The sequence below is a fragment of the Equus asinus genome, chromosome 9, assembly GCF_041296235.1.
Source record: "Equus asinus isolate D_3611 breed Donkey chromosome 9, EquAss-T2T_v2, whole genome shotgun sequence".
Lineage (NCBI taxonomy): Eukaryota > Metazoa > Chordata > Mammalia > Perissodactyla > Equidae > Equus > Equus asinus.
The window spans coordinates 65,549,468-65,568,914 of NC_091798.1; the positions used below are offsets into that span (position 1 = coordinate 65,549,468).

A 19,447-nucleotide genomic window follows, 5' to 3' on the forward strand; every position below is an offset into this window, starting at 1 on the left:
AATATCAATTCGAAGAGGCTGAACATAAATATGCTCTGATGAAGCCACAAAAACAAAAAGATAAATGAACCTCCTAAAAGTCTGACAGCTGAATGCTTTAAGTGAGCTTAGGATGCTCCTGAATCTGCAAAAAAATATCATATATCAGAACTTTGGGTAACAGTCTGGGAAGATTTCAGACGGGTTTAAAATTTTAAGACTCATCTCTTTTAAAAAGAGAGAATAGGGGATAACCCTTAAAATCCAGTATAAAAGTATAGTCAGTTATTTTCACTTCCAGAAAGATCCTGAAGTTAAATAAAATTAAATTCATAATTAATTAAAAGCATATAGCTAAATTTCAGGGAGAAAAGCAAAAAAATATTAACTAGTACCTATCACAAATTTGCCAGATGTTTTTATTTCCAGCACTAACATTACTTCTAGCATTATAATTAATTTCCCTATTGGTGAAATAACCAATACTTGACATAATGAGAAAGAGAGTTGTCTGAAAAGTTTCTGCACATGATGCCAGCATCCACCCAGCTGCTCAAAACCCAAAAATCCTGAAGTCATCCTTGAGTATGTTCTCTCTTTCCTCATCCAAACTATCCACAAGTCCCACAAATCAAAAAAAAAGCATCTTAAATCCATCCCTCTCTCTCTTCTTGCTAGCACCTTGTCAGGCCGCCACTCTCTCTCACCTCAGCTCCTAAAACTGCCAGCTCTCACTTGCACCTCAGCCAGTCCATTCCTCACACAACAGCTAAAATGATGATATCATTTAGACTAAAATACAAACTTCTTGCCAAACTCTTCAAAGCCCTGCACATTTCTATAACCTGTTCCTACCCATCTCTGCCTCTCTCTCTCACTAAGTCAGCCACACTGAGGCTTTTGTTCCTCAAACTCACCAAGCTCTTTCCTCCTTCAATCTTTGTACCCACTATTCCTTTTTTTTCCTGCCAGCTTTATTGATATGTTATTGATATATAACATATGTAAGTTTAAGGTGTACAATGTGATAATTAGATACATGTATATATTGCAAAATGATTACCACAATAAGGCTAGTTAACCTCTCCATTCCTTCACATAATTACTATTGTGTGTGTGTGCGTGTGTGTGTGTGTGTGTGTGCCAGATTTAAGATCTACTGTCTTAACAACTTTCAAGTATATAATACAGTATTATTAATTATAGTCACCATGCTGTGCGTTAGATCCCCAGAACTTATTCCTCTTATAGCTGAAGTTTGTACCTTTGACCAACATCTCCCATTTCCCCCACTCCCCAGCCCCTGGCAACCACCGTCCTACTATTTCTATGAGTTCAGCTTTTTTAAGATTCCACATTTAAGTGAGACCATACAGTATTTGTCTTCTCTGCCTGACTTATTTCATACCACTATACCTTCTAATGAAAATGCTTTCCCCACCAAAAACACTACACACACCCACACCACCCACTCTTGAAATAGCTCCTTCTCATACACAGGCTTCATCTTAAATATCAACTCCTTAGAGGAGCCCTTTGTGATCACCTATCTAAAGTAGCTCCCAACTCCTTATCTCCAAATTATCTACTTTTTTGCTTTCCTTCAAAAAATTTATTACAGGGGCCGGCCTAGTGATGTAGTCGTTGGGTGCACGTGCTCCGCTTCAGCAGCCCTGGGTTCGCAGGTTCAGATCCAGGGCACAGACTTGGCACCACTTCATCAAGCCACGCTGTGGCAGCATCCCACACAAAACAGAGGAAGACTGGCACAGATGTTAGTTCAGTGACAATTTTTCTCAAGCAAAAAGAGGAAGATTGTCAACAAGTGTTAGTTCAGGGCGAATCTTCCTCACACACACACACACACAAAATTATTACAATTCATAATTATTTTGTCTGGTTCTTTTAAAAGCTGTCCCTCCCCTCAAAAACATAAGCTATAAGGATGGGATATCCCTTATTCATTATTATATCCTCAGAAGCAGCAAACTGCCTAATACTTAACAGAAGCCTATCAATGTACATCAAGTAAATGAATAAAATAGTAAATGAATATATGACTATATTAGACAATGGACTAATAATGCTATTAACAGAAATACAGAAACCAGGAGAAGCAAGCACTTGAGATGAAAAATAAGATATACTCAGTTTGGTGCCAGGCACTTGAAAATATAGGACCAGTGGACACACAGGTTGGAAAAGAGATATGGATAGGAATTCTGCTAATTGTAAGTGTTAGTTGAAAAAAATAATAATTACATCAGAAATAAGACAGAATTCAGTAGGATAAATGACAAGCAAAAAATAAATAACACAAATATAAAATGATTGGAGCCTGCCTAGGCAGGAGAATAACCTAACATAAACACCAAAATCAAGACAAGTTAAAACTATTTCAGTTTCAGAGGGAAAAAATATATATTTTTTTAAGTAATTTACTAAGAAGAGTAAATTAATCCTACCTTACTACTATTCATTGATGGTCATATCTTAGCTAAAGTAGCAGGTCCATGTTGAAGGATTACACATTAGAGATGAGGAAGACACTTGAGAAAACGTGCAGTGAAGTCTCACGGGAATGATCATAGGTCTAGCCAGAAAACATGAGCTGCAAGAAGAAATTCAAGGAGTCAGAACTGTTCACTACAGAGAAAAAGGAAAAAATGGACACATGGAGGATAGTAGGCTACTATTGGAAGTCAAATGTGGCAGTTCATCACGTTCACCACGTTAAGAATATGAACGCTGGGGCCAGCCCAGGGGCATCGTGGTTAAGTTTGCATACTCTGCTTCGGAGGCCCAGGGTTCGTGGTTTTGGATCCCAGGTGCAGACCTATGCACCACTCATCAAGTCATGTTGTAGTGGCATCCCATGTACAAAAAATAGAGGAAGACTGCCACAGATGTTAGCTCAGCAACAATCTTCCTCAAGCAAAAAAAGAGGAAGATTGGCAACAGATGCTAGCTCAGAGCCAGTCTTCCTCAACAACAAAAAAAAAAGAATACAAATGCTATACTTACCCAACGTGTTTATCCCCTGCTTACTCTCTCCCCTTTCTTTCCACGACTTTCCCAATGAGTAAAGTATTTCACCTTCTCCCGTAACCTATTCCCTCAGTTTTGAAGAGGTAATTAATGCTTTTCTCCTTTTTCACAGCATAAAACTACTTCAAGCTTGAAGCACATCAGAAGCAGCAAGTGACTACACTTGTAAAATATTACAGCCTACAGAAGTAATTATGTAAGGACGACTTGTTCAAAGGCTGGGAAGCTTTTGGAAGGATTCTCCCGGCAAACACACACTTTATCTAACATGCTTTAAAATGCCAAAGCATGACTCTTGCATCGGCCATCCTCTCAATCCTTGAAACTAAGAGAATTTCTAAGATGTTTCTTGGCCACTGGCTCTTTTCTTCATCACTGTTGTCAATGCATGCAGTTTACAGCCCTGTCATGGTTTCTCATTTTTTGCCTCACGCCCTCACATTTCCAATTCCAAATTCTGGGTTTATAATCAGCTCTTCCTTCTTTCTAGCTCCTTGTTTTTGTTTGCCTCTTCTGTTTCCTGTCATTTCCCCCTACTTCCTTGACTTTCACATGAATCAGAGGACATTTCATAGATGTTACCAATAAGATTACTCCTTTCCTTCTGGCCAGGAAACTGACCAAACACAGTGGGTCAGGAATACCTTCTCAGTCTGCCACTCTTCTAAGCTTGGGGGCAAAGGGTTCCTTTTTTGCCCCCAGACCAGCATTTTATTCTCTTTTACATTTGGCAAGGTTCTCAATGCTAGAATGAGCTGGAAATCTAATCTACATATAGTGAAAGTGTTGTTACATCCCTCTTCTTCCACTAAACTGCGACATGACTGAGGACTGGTATTATTATCTTAACATAGCCAGCATCCTACACAATACCTGGAACATCATAGCCATCAAACAAGTGATTGCTGAATGCATGAAATTCTAAGGTGAATTACAGCTTTCTCTGATTTGTACACTTTGGCGTAAAGACAGGCTTTGACAAGAGTCATTACATTAAATGATAAAATTTATGACTTAAGATGATAATTAAATATGAAAATTTTAATCATCACTTCTCTTTTATACTGCTTTCCATAGAGTATCTTCAATTAAAACACCAAGACTTAGCACAGTAAATAGCATTACTTAAAAAGATTTTCGAGGAACAAAATGTAGTGAGTACGTATCTAAATGTACACATTATATATGCCACCTAATCCCACTCCAAAGACAGACCCCAAAATTACAGGACAATTCATTTAATTTGAAATTTTTTTAGCCTCTCTCTATCAGCAAAAAGAGTGAGAGTTATCTACAATCTGGTCTCTCACTGTGATATAGAAAGTCACTTTCAAAGACCTAAGTACAAGAAAAACAACTATTCAACTGGGATTCCATGCCCAACATTGAGCAATGTCAAGTGTCTTGCTCAAGGAAGCTAGTCAAAGCACCCATGTGTTATTTATGTATCACTCTCCAACTCGTCTATTCTATAGTTTTTATTTTTCAGTCAAAAAAACCAGTATTTTTCCACTTGATACTGAAATAATTTGGGCTAAAAATAAGTAACAACTTCCTTGGTAGCATTTCTAAATGGAACATTTCTTTGTTCAAACTACCATAAACCTATGAATAAAAATTATATTCCTTGTGTTACTTCAAAGATATTATGACCCTTACCAGAACTCAGTAAAGGTTTCTACAGACAAGGTGACAATGTATAAGAAGTACCTTCTAGAGTACCTTAATCCTCCCCGCCAACTTCTCCAACTACACATGCTACCATCTCTAACTCGCACTCAGACAAACACAATTCCTATTCCCTAAATGTGCTTCTCTTCAAGACTAGGACTAGGGTGAGGTGAGAGAGGTGCTTAGGGCCCAAAATTTACAGGACGTTCACTTTTGGGGTCAGGCAAGCGCCACCCTGCAGCTGTATGACCCTAAAAATGAGTACTGTCTTAAATTTTGTGTCCTAGGCATCTCTCTTGCCTCACCCTTGTCCTGGCCCTACTTCTCTTTATCACCTCTGCTCCTCCTACTTCTCTAATAAATAATATCCTTATCCTGATAAACCAAATATCTAAAATTAAGCAATGATTTTAAATATAATTTTACATCCATTTAAAATCATGTTTTCAAAGAAAATTTCTTGTTCATGATGTGATGTTAGGTAAAAAATAGATGAGGCAGGAATGCCTATATATAGTAAGATTCTAAGTTGGGTTTTTTTTAATGTCTCCAGACATTTTTTAAATTTACCCATAGTATAAAGACATTGCCAAATGTTCCCTGAGGCAAAAATTGCCCCCTGTTGGAGAACCACTGGGTTAGAGTGATGGGCAAAGTTATTTACAGACCAGGCAATGGATTGATTCAAAGACTAGGATTTGGGCTTTGGGTACTTGGGAGAAGTTGATCAAATGCAATGCATGAGCTGCATGTGTATGTAAGCAATAGACCTGTGTTGTTTTTTACTCTCCTTCTTTCAGTAGCAGCATCTCAATTTTCTTCTGTTGAACTACTCTCCTCTTATTCTCAATCCATGTAGTTTAGGTGGCACTAGTCATTCCCACTCTCAAGTTCCTGGAATAAGCATGAAGTTCCCAGAATAGGTGAATGACCCAAGTCTGGAAAATCAGCATATTCTCTCCCCCAAGCAGTAGTTCAGGAATGGGTATGTGACCCATTGGACCAATAAGACTCATTTCCAAAATTTTTGCAGGAACTAATTAGAAAGGAAAGTTCTCTTTCAGCTGAGGTTGCTAAACTGAAAGAACATGACAAGTACCTACTTGACAATGAGCCAAGCCAGAGAAAAGAATAGCCAAGAGATGAAAAGAGACATGAAGAAAACTCTGAAAACATTTTGTCCCTAGATCTAATCACACCTGAATTCAGGTGTGAACAGATGTAGCTGCTGGAATTTAGAATTGCTATAGGACAATTCTCTCTGGATTTCTCACATTCCTACATAGTCAAAGCCTTCTGCACAAAACGTACTACAAGGACATTTTCACAACAGACAGACTTGGAAGCTAGAGATAGTGTCTCCCTAAATACAGAAGCCTCCAATGAGCTTTGGAGAAATAAAGCCCTCTCCTTCCCTTCACTGGAAGATTTTTCTTTTAACTTACATTTCTTATGTTGTTTTATATTTTTCACTTACATTTACTTATATTGTAAGGTAAACCTAAAGACACTTCCCCCCTCTCCTCTGGAGAAGATTTGCTTAATGAGTAATCTCTCTCCCTCTACAGGGTATTTATTCTCAATCCTGTCAGTGTTTCAGACTTAACAGTTACATGAGCCAATAATTATTTTTTCTTATTTATTAATTCATTCAACAAATATTTGCTGAGAGACTACTGAACTATGTGCCACGCATTTTCCTATACAACAAAAGAGAAAACTTTCTGCCCTTATGGAGATTATATTCTAGAGACTGGAAACAAACTACAAAATAAATAAGTAAAATCCACAGTGCTAAGTGATGGTAAGGGCTATAAAGAAAGAAAAAGTAGGAAAAGGAAATAAGTATGGGGGAGGGAGGAGACTTCAAGTTTTTGTTAGGTGATCAAAGATCTTACAGATGAAGTGATATGTGAGCAAGGACCTAAAGGATATACGGAAGTGAGTTGAATGGATATCTGGAGAAAGGTATTCCAGGCCAGAGGAAAAGTAAGTGCAAAATATCTATTTAAGGAAGAACAAGGAGGCCTGCGTGGAGTGAGTGGTGGAGACAATAGTAAAATCTGAGTTCGGAGAAAGATCCTGCATGAGGGAGGGAGAGCAGGACCACAAAACTAGCTCATTTTAAGGTCTTGAACTTGTACTCTGAGTTAGATGGGAAGTCACTGAAAGATTCTGAGAAAGAAGTGATGTGATCTCTTACTTTTCAAAAGGATGACACTAATATTCTGAGGGCAACAGTAGTAGCAGGGAGACTTGTTAGGGCTTAGAAAGAGAAAGAGGATGGTGTTGAACCAGAGTGACCCAAGTAGAGGTGATGAGAACTGGCCAGATTTCAGATACATTTTGAAGCCAATAGAATATACTGAAAGACTGTGTGGGAGAAATGAAAGAAAAAGAGTGGAGGACAAAGTCAAAGTTCGAGGTCTGAGCAAAAACAAGAATGTAGTTGCCACTTAAACGGGAAGGACTGATTTTTTAATTGGGTTTCTATTACTGGCATGCAAAAGAAGCCTGACAAATATAAAAATTTAAGCCAGAAATCAGGTAATACAAATGACAGCTCAAAATATGGAACTGACTGAATTAATAATAGAAAGTGAAGGAAATTTGGTATCCCTCTATTGTAGGGTGAGAAGTCAACAATCCTTAACAAGCAAAACAGCTGGTAAATTGCCACCTCTTATAAATCAGACTACGTACCTACTAAAGATGTAACTGAAAGGGTACTCGGTAAAAAAAAAAAAGTTAGGATGTTGGTATATTGCCTACTATATAGCAGTCCTCAGTAAGGTCCTTCAAAAAAGCAGCACACATTGCAGTCTTAATAAAAGGAAAATCTTTTCAGTCTTTCACTACAAATCCAAGATGGCTGATAATCTTGCAATTTACAGAGTTGAAAATCAAATATTCCTAAATGAAAATTAAGCCTTTAACCATACAAAAACAAAAGGTGGGAAAAGCCTAATGCTCTAGGCACCTACTCAAGCATCCTAGCAAAGATATTTACCCATAATATAAAGAACCATCCACTATGAAACAGCCTGGGAATAAAGACAAATTATCTGTGCACTGTGACCTCAAGAATTTGCTCTGAATGGCCCAGAGACAGAGGCCAAGAAGGAAACTGAGAAGCCTAGGATTTGCATGGTTTCTCAATCTCAGTACTGCTGACATTTTAAACTGGAAAATTCTTTGTTGTGGGAAGCTGTCCTGTGCATTGTAGGATGTTTAACAGTATCCTTGGGCTCTACCTACTAGAAGCTTAGTCCCTCCCCACTTTGTGGCAATAAAAATATCTCTAGACATTGCCAAATGTCCCGAGTTAAAAATTGTCCCCTGTTGGAGAACCACTGGGTTAGAGTGATGGGCAAAGTTGTTTAGAGACATACCAGCCAATGATTTGATTCAAGGACTAGTATTTGGGCTTTGGGTACTTGGGAGAAGTTGATCAAATGCAAATAAATCAAAAACTTTCTAAGTTTATAAGAAAGTTATATTGCCTAAGAAACTCCTAACAAAGATTTGTTACTATTCAACCCCTAGGATGGTTAAGACGGTTCCCAGGACTCCAACCCTTCATCAACAGAAAACAGGCTGTTAAGGCAGTCTTCAGTAAGGGAATTCCTCTCAATACTCATCTTGGCTGTGACTAGGAGTAAAAAGAACAAAGAAGATCTTCCTAGGTGGTAGAACCAGAAAGAGCCACATTGGCTAATCAAAAATCATATTCCAGGGCCAGCCTGGTGGTGTAGCAGTTATGTTCATGCACTCTGCTTCGGCAGCCTGGGTTTCACCAGTTCAGATCCCAGGGGCGGACCTATATACTGCTTATTGAGCCATGCTGTGGCAAGAGTCCCATATATAAAATAGGGAAAGATGGGCACAGATGTTAGCTCAGGGCCACTCTTCCTCAGCAAAAAGAGGAAGATTGGCAGTGGCTGTTAGCTCAGGACTAATCTTCCTCAAAAAACAAATCATATTCCACTGCCAGGACAAAGAGTGCTTGCCATCACTGTGCAACGAAATATGCATATATCATGGATTAGAAAATCTCTATGGGTTGTTTCCTCTTTTTCTCTATTCTAAATGAGAGTTTTTACTGTCCTTATGCTATTTTCCTTCAATCCCTGAACACTGTTTTATTAAAATTAGTTATAGTCATCATTTAACCATAAGTTCCTAGACTCTAAGGCTATCTATTCAAACAGAATGGAGAGAAATTACCCAGAAACCCTCGATTTAAAGTTAGATGCAGTAATTAACTAGACAAGTCTCTGAATTGTCTTCCTTTATTGGTGGGCAGGTTGCACTGGAAGTTGTACATAAAAGATTGGCATTATGTTAGATGGAGGCATTTTTTCAAGGGTATATGTGTAAAGGAGGACATGTATGCATATTGGGAGGATTATAGTGCATATTTTTTGGTTATGTTTACTCAGCATCTGCTCCCCTCTTCCTCTTTTTCTTTCAGTGACTGACCAATCCTGACTTCCAGTCCATGTAGCTGACCACATGGACTACTCCCAGTTCCAACAGTCAGCACCTGATCCAGATCCGGCCTATCATCACATGTTATCCCCCTGACCACAGGATCAAGGATGGAAACATGACCCAATTCATTTAGTGAGATGTAATTCCAGGACGTTTGCTAAAACTATGGGTAAGAGAAGCTCTTTTTATGTTGGGCTTGCTAAACTGAAAGAACGTAAGCCTGGAGCCATTAGAAAGCTCCACATGGAGAAGGGCTACCAGAAAGTATATCTGATACAAGAGAAAGCCACTGAGTGTGTCCTGAGACCATTGTTGGAGCCCTTGAATCCATCTGTGCCTAAACAGAGTCCACTTCTATTCTTCCCAGTGCCCTAAGCTAGTATGAGTAGAGTTTTACTCTCATGCAACTGAAGGGTATTGAAAAAATCTAGTATTTGACCAGTTATCAGACAAAACTGCCATCAGTTTTCAGATGAAAGAACTGAAGCTATAAGAATCTAATTATTTGCCTAATTCATACAACTAATTACTGGTAGCATAGATTCAACCCTAGGCAGTTCTGGTTCTAATATCACACTCTTTCTACTACCTCACACTCTGGGGAAAACCATCTGAAACTCCTCTACGCTTTATAATTATCTGTAGTCACAGCTAAGTCCTTACATGGAGTGAGCATTCTATTAACAATTGTTGAATGACCAAAAAAGGAAGAATCATATACCTTTCTGCTCTTGGTCCCATTCCTGAAACAACTTGCCACTTATGTGACACACAACAATTCTGCATTATTTTTATAATGTAGGCTACCTTGAGGACACATCTATTTCTTTACCATCTTCATCCTCTTTCAAAAACCATGATATTACTGTATATAGTAGCAAGTGTCTCTAAGCTAAGTCACTTCAATCCCAGAATGCCAGTTCCAGTCACAGGGTAAATCAGGCTCAAAAATATAAGTAGTAAACCAGAACCTTAGAAAGAGGCCATCATCAAGGTTTAGCTAATATTCTGTTATAATTAACTGTGAATGTCAGAAAAGGACACCTATACTATCCTACAAGTGAGGATACTGTTGTTTATGTCAACATTTTAAGATATTTGCAGGTACTACATTAACTTCTAGAAAGTAGCAGCTATTAATAAATAGTCAAATCTCTTTCAAATATTATTGTTGAGGGTGGGAGGGAAAGGAAGTGGAACAGACAGGATTTATGAATATAAATTTGAATATAAATCCTGACATTTTCTGTCAGGATCCCTGACATTTTCAAGAAACGTGTCTAAAACACATGAGAATTTTTGACAGAGCTGGAACACTCAGTAAAAATTTTCACAAGTCAACTTTTGTTTCCATAGAAGGTGTGGTGGATTGATTCACATCCAGATCAAAGACTCACAGGATTCAACATTCTATTTTTAAACTTATTAAAAAATGTCTATTTTTTGGCTAAGATCCACCACTGTCTTAGTCCTCTTTACTTTTTCTCCACTTCTAGCAGCTGGCTTCCCTTTTCAGGAAAATTTTTTACAAAGAAATAAGGTATTATCACTTGACAAAAGTTATAATATAAGACAACCTCAAAGAGAGAACAAAGCCAAGGTGAGAAACAGACACTGAGCAGTTAACTAGGGTTGTGCATATCTTAGGGTCTCACTTGCAAGAGGAGGAATTCATTTCAGCAAAACTGCAAATATTTCAACATGGAGCTTTAAAGTTACTCCCAAATAGTTGAAACTGCTGTTAAATCCAGGACCGCTAATGCCAATATTTAGGCATTTATCATTAGTATTTATTTCACGTTTAGCATATGAAAGACATAAATTCAAATCCCAGGTATCACTTTATAGCTGGGTCTCCTTTGATAAAGGATGTGATTTAAGATTGGTTCTAGATCAAAAACAAAATACAAGCTTTCCAACCTAAAGAGTCGTCATGGGGGCTGGCCCAGTGGCATACTGGTTAAGTTCCTGTGCTCTTCTTCCCATTTGCGGCCCGGGGTTCGCTGGTTCGGATCCTGGCATGGACCTATGCACCACTCATCAAGCCATGCTGTGGCAGGCATCCCACATATAAGTAGAGGAAGATGGGCACAGATGTTAGCTGAGGGCCACTAGTCCTCAGTAGAAAGAGGAGGATTGGTGGCAGATGTTAGCTCAGGGATAATCTTCCTCAAAAAGAAATGTTAAGGAGGGGAGAAAAAAGGACTATGCATAAACAAATAATTATATTACATATATCTATATATGTCTACACATACATATGTTGCTAAGACAAAGAAATCAGCCTCCTGCTTTGTAAAAAGTTTCTATTGTATACAAATGTAGTAAAGATTCTTATACTTTGTCCAACATAATTGTTTATAAATAATTGGGATAGCAATCTATCAAATTATTTGTCATTAATAATTATCTGAAACAAGTGCATTGTTTAGTTCCCTTTAATTACTCTACTATTGCCAATTTATTCAATACATAGAAAGTAAAGAGGCCTGACAAAGCGATGGTACTTAACCAGAATATATAAATTTGGAGTAAATTCAGAATGGATATGAACGTAACGGTGACTGGATCTGCATCATTAGAAAGTTTAGAAAGTTCACCATACTCTACAGACTCTATCGTGAAACAAACATATAGGTGATGCTTAAAAATGTTCCCTTTAGGGGCTGGCCCCGTGGCCGAGTGGTTAAGTTCGCGCGCTCCGCTGCAGGCGGCCCAGTGTTTCGTCAGTTCGAATCCTGGGCGCGGACATGGCACTGCTCATCAGACCACGCTGAGGCAGCGTCCCACATGCCACAACTAGAAGAACCCACAACGAAGAATACACAACTATGTACCGGGGGGCTTTGGGGAGAAAAAGGAAAAAATAAAATCTTTAAAAAAAAAAAAAAAATGTTCCCTTTGCTCCTATCAAAGCAAAATTTGTAAAACGTTATGAAAGTTAAAATGATGGTTAACCTATATAAGAATGTATATAGAAAGCATGTGATTCTGAAGGAAATATAATTTAAAGAAAGTCAGAACACTGTATACACATTTTCATGAAGTAAGAGGTAGTATAGCCACTAGGTGGCTACTGCCCCATTTGTTACCAAAACTGAATATTGGTAGAAGAGTCAAATGCATTTTTCTTTATATAATATGAAATTAAAAGAGCCCCACCAGGCTGGCCCAGTGGCGCAGTGGTTAAGTGCATATGTTTCACTTCACTGGCCCGGGGTTCGCCAATTCGGATCCTGGGTGCAGACACGGCACTGCTTGGCACGCCATGCTGTGGTAGGCGTCCCACATATAAAGTAGAGGAAGATGGGCATGGATGTTAGCTCAGGGCCAGTCTTCCTCAGCAAAAAGAGGAGGATTGACAGCAGATGTTAGCTCAGGGCTAATCTTCCTCAAAAAATAAAAAATAAATAAAATAAAAAAGAGCCCCACCAAGCAACAGGCGAAACTTGGGAAATCCTCCCAAGCTCAAGACATTCAGAGAGCAGAAAGGACACAAACTACAGAAGTGTTCAACTCCAAGGAGAAAACAAACTCAAGAAACAGCAGCAAGCAGAAAGCATTACAGTGACCAAGGACTAACTCTTCAACTTTGTGACAATGCAGCAGGCTTCGTGATTAAGCCAGAAATACTCTTTTGTTCTACAAACCCCAGGATGCAAAAGTCAAGAGTAAGAACTTTTGTACGTATACTAATGATGTAATGCAAAATCATCCAGCCTTTGTTTTAGAAGCAAAAAATTAACAACTTTGATGACTATTTACAGACTCATTAACAGTCTGAAAGGATCACTTAAATTTTTCAATTAAATTTGACCTTATTTTATAGAGGTAGTTATTCACAAAGGTTTCAAGAAATACCACTTGCTAATGTCAAGGGTCTAATGAACATAGTTTTCCTAACTCTTCACTTCCAAATGCATATTATACATAATACTTCCATGTAAGATGAGCTATTTAAGAGCAATCTCATTCACAGCAATGTAATTTTAAAGATATTTCCTGACTGAAGCAATGTAAAGAGCATTTTTATATACCAAACACCTAAAACATAAATATTCTAGTATTTGCCCTTCTCCTAAAACCATTTGTCCCACTACGGAAATACTTTTTCTGAAAGTAAAATAATTTATACTGGAAAACTAATTTCAACTTTTCTACAATAATTAGTGTTATTTTATTTATAATTTATTTATAATAAAGACCATGATGCTGTTACTCAAACATTTTTAAAGGTTCATTATTAGTTACTCTTACTTTTAAATGTATTCTTCATTGTCAATTACATAAAATTAGTCTGGTAATCTTTTCTTCTGTGGCATTATAAGACAGATAAGAAAAAGTGGAAAGGCATTCATTTCAGGAAAATGTGGAAGTAACTCGGGTCTCAACTGTAGTACTATAAGGTGTGTCTCAGTATTTGTTACTAATAATGGTTATATACATTTTTAAATGACTCACTTTCCTCAATAAATCAGTGCAGATTCAAGTTTAGCCCTATAATGATGTCATTCTTAATCACTTACATTCTGAGACACTTTCCTGAGTGGAAAAGGACAAGACGGAATTACAGAGAGCATGCCAGGAAACTGCACATTAGAATATGTCACACACGTAAATATCTTACACTTGGATGAGAAAAAATACTGAGAATCTCCGACTTAGATTACAAAATCTTTGTTTTACTGCTAGATGAGACAATAAAGACTATCTGGTTACTATCTGGTTCAACTCCTAACTCTTTACTCAATTCAGTGCTTGCTTCACAACACCCAATAACCATAGGCTGATCTGTGCATTAAACTACAAGTTATGTTTTTTAAGAAATGAATACTATACTTATAGAACACATATTTTAAAATAGAGATATTTATAAAATATTGCCGCCTAAAAAATAAACATACACATCAGCAAGAAGCTAAAACTAAGAGTTTTATGTGTTATTACACTTGAAAATAAAGTTTAAATTTTAAACAAATTAAGTAAATGTGGTTTGGGGCCAGCCCCGTGGCCAAGGGGTTAAGTTCGAGCACTCTGCTTCAGCAGCCCAGGGTTTCATCAGTTTGGATCCTGGGCACTGACATGGCACTGCTCATCAGGCCATGCTGAGGCGGCGTCCCACACGCCACAACCAGAAGGACCTACAACTAAAATATACAACTACGTACTAGGGGCTTTGGGGAGAAGAAGAAGAAAAAAAATAAATATTTAAAAGAATAATAAAGTAAATGTGGTTTAAGGTGGGAAGGAACACTAGTTAGAGATTTAAGAAAGTAACATTTAGCTTTTCTGTACCACTTGTAAGCAAATATTTGTGGTTAAAAAGGAAAGGAATTTTGGAAAACCATCCAACAACAAATGATAATCTAAGATGAAAGAAAAATAACAGGAATTCAGACAAACTAGACATATTTTGAGGTACAAAGCATTTAAAGTAAATTTCTGATTATCCCGACCTGAAATATGGTAATCAAAGAACTATAAAAGAACAGCTAATCTGAGATACTGCTAATTATTTGCTTTGCTTGTACAAATGCAAATGTCATTCAATTTAAGTAAACTTAATGTACATTATTTTAATTTCCTAAATCTAAAATGTCGAGACTTTAAGGACAGTAAAATAAACTGCTATTAGGAGAGATAAAATTAAAGCTACCATGTAAGGAACTGTGGAAATTGAGGACTTCCTAAATTCAGGCAGACCTAGATTGTTTCATTTCTTCTTCCTAACAAGCTTGTGAGGCAATTTTATCATCCTCATTTTACACGTGAGGAAACTATGGTTTAAAGAGATGAAGTAACTTGCCCATGATCTCACAGAGGAAAATCCTGATTTCTCACTGAAACCCAGATTATTTGCCTTCAAAACAAATAGTCTTTCACTACACCCTTCAACCTGGAAAGAAACACTTACATTAAAATTTTCAATCTTTTAATTAAAACCTTCTAAAGGGAGAGACAATATTAAACTTAGAGTAAGTGGTGATGATATATAGAATAAAAATTAGTCATCACTTGATAAGTATATATGAATATTTAAGAAACAATTCCAAGTCACACATGACATTAAGTTTTAAAAAGCTGGATATGTAACATCCCAAAAGTAGAGAAATCTAAAAATTTCTGTAGAAAGGCACTAAGTAAACTTCATCTTACCTAGACATTTTGAATTTCAGAGAAAAAACTTGAGAGGCCCCATACTACGTCAGCCATACAGCAGTTTCACATAGGTAACTAGGATTATATTTATTCTTTTTTTTTTTAAAGATTTTATTTTTTTCCTTTTTCTCCCCAAAGCCCCTCCAGTACATAGTTGTATATTCTTCGTTGTGGGTTCTTCTAGTTGTGGCATGTGGGACGCTGCCTCAGCGTGGTCTGATGAGCAGTGCCATGTCCGCGCCCAGGATTCGAACCAACGAAACACTGGGCCGCCTGCAGCGGAGCGCGCGAACTTAACCGCTCGGCAACGGGGCCAGCCCCATATTTATTCTTACGAAATAAGAAAAAGTGGATAATTGCTTGGGTCTCATTCTTTTGTTCTGACTTTAATCTGTCCTCTATTTATTCTTTTCCATTTTCCTCCAGATCTTGGAGCCCTCTTCTAATTTAGGGTAACTGAGTCTCAAGCTCAGGAACTCCTGCCAGGTTAGATGCAAGGGCAGATATACTGCAATGAAGACCATAAAATTGCAATGAGTCCTACAGTGTTAGAGAAGAAACAAAAGTTTCAGTTATTTTCCAAAGCATTAACTATTGTGGAATTATTGGTGACTTTTCTTCTCTACAGTTTTCTGAACTTATTTTAAAGCATTTAATTTTTATAATAAAAATAAAAATAGGAAAGGAAGAAGAAAAGGAAAGAAGGAAGGTGGCAGAGGGGAAAACAAAAACTGGAGCTTTGATCAAACAATATCTAAACGTCTTATTCTGTCCAAATTTCCAAAACTATGACCTACTTGTTCCCTTTAATCTCTCAGTGATGTGGTAAACTAACCATACATAAGCATGCCAAAGTTAAATGAGATATGGAAAAATAATAATGAGGCAATCCAAAGATCTATAAATTCTCAGACATAGCTCAATTTCAATATTTAAGAAATCAGCTATATAAATAAGCATGAAAAATAGATTTAAGGTATACTAAAACTGAAAGGCAGGATTCAAATACTTAGGGAAGAGTGCAGGAATTTCCTAAGTATGGAAAAATTACCAATATAATGTACATATATGTGAACTTACATCCATTTCTTATTCTTTTATTATAAACTGAAGTTCTATATTAAAACATTCCTTTAGAATACCATGAAACAACACCCAAGATAGTTTTGAGCCCTATCAAAATACTGACTTAAATCTCTCTAGATAATTACTTCACTTTCCATGAAATAGTTTTACTAAAAAAAGTTCACATTTGTAAGCTTTCTTTTTCCATTACAAAAATACATTCTTATTCCAAAACAATGTACATAAGATTGATCCAAGTTATTAAGTACATTACCAAAACATTGCATAATTGAAAGTTCCTTGGACCTGTCTTCAGAAGAAGATGCTCATTTAAAAATCAAGTACAAAAGTACAATTTATTAACACAGGAATCCAATTTTAAAACAAAACTTTTATTTGTATAACAAGTTCATTAGATTTCCTTTTTTTCTGATTACCAAAATCCAATTTACTTATCTGGGCCTTGATTTATAAAGATGATGACTTTCAACTCATTCACAAGATTGCTTTATGATAGTCTTATGGAGTTAAACTACACTATTTTCATCTATAAATGGAAATAAGCACCTCACGATATCTTGGTATGATAAATATTTATGCTGGTTTTCCAACTTTATCATTTCAGTTCCTTAATATTTACCATGTAATTGCTGTCTTGAAAATGTTAGTGTTGTGTAGGTGGTTGGGTAGTTACTGTACAATTCAACTTTTCTGCATTGTTTGAAATTTCTCATAATGAAATACTGGAGCAAAGAAAATAGCAAATTTGAGAAGTTCACAGACCAGAATCATAGCTACATAACAGGTGAAGATAAAAATGAAAGTGATTTGTCTACTCAAAGCCTGAATTATTTCTTCCAAACTACTGACATTAACCTTAGAAGAGCACAGAAGTGGCCTTAATAGGACCTAAATAAGTTTACATTATATATATTTAATGCTGCCAACCAGCAGCGCAGAAGACAAGCAGATCGTCACTAAAGGTCTTTCATGGAAGCAAACAGACAAAAAGTATCCAAGTATGCCTATGTACTCTCAATACATGCCCAATACCTTTGGAAGCATAGCTTCCTTGGCTCAAGAGTACCAGCAGAGATTTCCTGGATTACAAAAGACAGGCTCAGCCTTCCTTTGCAGTGACTGACAAACGTATGGCTCTTCACGAGCATGTCTCCCTAAAGACTATACAGGTATACCACGACTACAACGCTGCACTAATGAAATAACTGTATTTTGCAATAGTTTTTTTTTAATCTTGTTCCCATTCCATAGGTTGAAAAGTATTTTCCAGTCTTTAATCACTAAAATAGTTTTGGTCTACTCTTACTGATTTTTCAATTACACTCTTGTATACAGTGACACCACTCGAGAAATTTTTTATCATCTTTATCTGGAGAAAGAGGAAAATGGTACTACACTTTTAGAGCAGTTTTCCTCAAAGTAACAGCGAGATTGCTATGAATATACGCAGTTTCTTATGAATTAAAAAGATTAAAGCTTTTTTTTTTTAGTCATAAGGCAAAGGAAAATGAAAGGCTACCAGCCTTAATAAATCATTAGATTTGGGATTGCACAGCACCAGATATCAAAGTCACAACGTACAAAGTAAAAAGCGACAACTTCACAGTTAACTCCTTAACTTGCGCCCTGCCAACACCAACCCAATTAGCGGGTTTCAGAAAGTTAATACTAAGGGAAACGCCAAGGCAGAAAGCTGTCCCGAAGGTGCCTACGAACACCTCCTCCTCAACCCTAAATGGCAAAGAGAGAACAGAGCAGAAATCACCCGGCTGCACCAGCCACAAAACGGTTTCTCTCTCGACTATCTCTTGGGGGGGTCACCTCTGGCCAAGATAGAAGCAGGGATGGGAGGTGCGGACTAACAGCGGGAGGTGGGGAAGCTGACGTGGGGGAGAAGAGCCGGGGGCTGACGGCGCGGGTCCAGGGAGGCTGCAGGGCCCCAGACGTGGGGAGCAATCGGGGGCGCAACTAGGGGTTGGGGTGGCCGCCCCAGCGGAAGAGCGCACCGTGAGCAAGGGGTGCGGGCGTGATGGGCGGTGCCCACAGTCCCCTCTACACCGCCCCACACCCCGCAGCCCCCCGACCCGGCGACGGGGCGGGGCCGTTGCGCCCGCCTCAGCCCTTTCGCGCCGGCACCCGCCCCCTCAGCCTCCCGTCCCGGGTTGGTGGGAGGGGCGGGCCTCGCCACACCGGGTGGGCAGCCCGGCCCAAGCCCTAACCAGGAATGCTCTGCCGCGGGCCCACGACGGGCGGGAGACCCCGCAGCCTGGGGCGGGAGGGAGTTGGCTGAGGGCGGAGGAAGAGCCTTCGGCGCAGCCGCCGCAACCAGGGCTGAGTCCCAGGCGCCCCCATGAGGGCAGGGAGTGTTGCCCCCGTTCTCGGCTTGCCTTCCCTCCTCTTCCCCCCTCCCCCGGCGTTGCCCCGGGCAACAGCGCCTGCCGCCGGCGGCGCGAAACTCACCTACCTAGAACCTGACAAGCAGGAGCCCCTCAAACACGGGAGCCAGTCGCCACCCCGCGTCACGGGGGCCGCCACAGCCAATGGGCGCCGCTGTCACTAGCCTGTGCGGCCAATCCTGCTGCGCTCCGGTCTCCGGGCACCCTCGAGGCCTTAGCCAATGGGCACGAGCGGAAGGCGGGCGCTGCCGCCCGGCCCCCAACCCCCTCCTTTACCACCTCCCAGGAGGCGGGGCGCGGCTGATTGGCCCGAGCGCCCGAGGGGTGGGACGCAGGCTCCGGGCCCGGTGAGCGCGCACGGACTGGGGGCTGCGGGCGAGGCGGAGCGAGGCGTGGAGCTGTGGCCGCCGCCCTCTGGCCCCGCTCCCCGGCTCGGGTGGGGTTCCGAGGTCGTCCTGCTGGCGCTGCTCTCCTCGTCCCTGTAACCCGCTCCTCTCCAGCCGGTGTCCAGGGCTGCCGGGGTGGGAGTGCGGGCGAGATGGGGCCAGAGGCGGACGGCGGCGTCACAGGAAACTTTGGGAGGCTCGCCTGGCCGTGGCCGGGAAGTGGCCGGG

The 19,447-nt window shown here is 39.4% G+C and overlaps 1 protein-coding gene across 12 annotated transcripts in view; it reads right to left on the minus strand.

Moving 5' to 3' along the window:
* FER (FER tyrosine kinase) overlaps positions 1-19,156 on the minus strand; it is a 435,477-nt gene extending 416,321 nt beyond the window's left edge. For 7 of the 12 annotated variants that reach the window (XR_011505916.1, XM_044780082.2, XM_014843209.3 and 4 more), the window contains exons 1-2: positions 18,902-19,031; positions 2,445-2,590 (exon numbers count right to left, since the gene is read on the minus strand). The gene's annotated coding sequence lies outside the window, so the exon portion shown is untranslated. Of the gene's footprint in view, positions 1-2,444; positions 2,591-18,897 lie in introns of those variants that run through there. The other 5 variants (XM_070517625.1, XM_014843218.3, XM_044780080.2 and 2 more) reach the window with 4 other exon arrangements.
* Positions 19,157-19,447: the final 291 nt, after the last annotated feature.